Below are 1,237 nucleotides of genomic sequence, written 5' to 3'. Positions count from 1 at the left end.
TAACTATAGTGTTTGTATCTTTTTTAGCCCTGACGAAGCCCTGCAACGTGGGGCGAAACGTTGGCTCAATAAAATAGTATAATTATCTACTATTTGAGTTTTTTTTTACCGCACCCGGACCATATTCCATTCATAAAATAAATATATTTATATATATAAAATTTTGGGAGGCACCGAAACTTTTCCCGTATTCCATTTTATTTTATCAACCTCGGAAAACTGAAATAGAGATGGGTAAGAGATCTGCAATCAAATCCAGGCAGGAATATAGCTGGATATTGTTCTCCCTAACGCATTATACAGTACCATTATTTTGTAATAACTCTCATAAGAAGCTGTTTGACGACAGGAAAAGTTAAATATTAATTGGTAAGTCAACGAAAAATCAAAATCAAGTATAATTATTGTTTTTTATTTGAGTTTTCTTTATTTATACGCATTTTATTTTTCCATTCGACTATTGATTTTATTTCACTTTTTGTGATATGATAATTTAATTAAATCTAGTTACTTTAATAGTTTTTAACAGAGGTAGTGCAATGATAGTATAATGAGCTTAGTGTTTGTTTAACCAGTATCACTTCTAAAAAATCGTTTGCCGAGTCCTTGATTTTATGAATATTCATGAGAAATGTTTACAGGCCATCTAGGTGGTAATAAGCAGCAAAAGCTTGGAAAGTTGCCAAGTTGTTGAAGGAGCAACATGTGGTGATGACGCCACAACCAGATCAAACGTCCAGCTACAACGACTGCTCCTGTTATTAGGCACAGATAAAACAAATGACTTTGAGGTCGTAAATAGCCGCAGCTGGGCCACTCAGCAGTTTTTTGCTCAGTTAGCCAAGGTTCTATATACCACATCTTGTTTTGGCAAACCTCCCAAAAGGAAAAAAACTATCAGTATAATAATAAGCCTCGGAAATTACAAATATAAATTAGGAGTTTTCAACCCAAAGTTAATATATTCTGACATATAATAAGTAATTTTTTTTTTTAATGAAATCAAATTCTAAACTGAAATATTTTCAGTTTATTTCAAAATTTAAATTTTCCCCAACTGACATCCCAACACTGTCACTGAAAAAAGAAAATGCAACTTAAAAATACGCAGAGAAATTAATTTAACTTAATATCATTTAAATATGTATAAATCAATAACGTATTTAAAAATATGTGTTTGATTTTGTTTTAATTTTTTAATTAATTAATTTTAATTTAGCTGGTACCCAGACATTCC

This window comes from Halyomorpha halys, unplaced genomic scaffold, assembly GCF_000696795.3.
Source record: "Halyomorpha halys isolate HHAL.00 unplaced genomic scaffold, Hhal_1.1 Scaffold587.1, whole genome shotgun sequence".
NCBI classification, from domain to species: domain Eukaryota; kingdom Metazoa; phylum Arthropoda; class Insecta; order Hemiptera; family Pentatomidae; genus Halyomorpha; species Halyomorpha halys.
Note: the sequence above shows the minus strand (reverse complement) of the source record.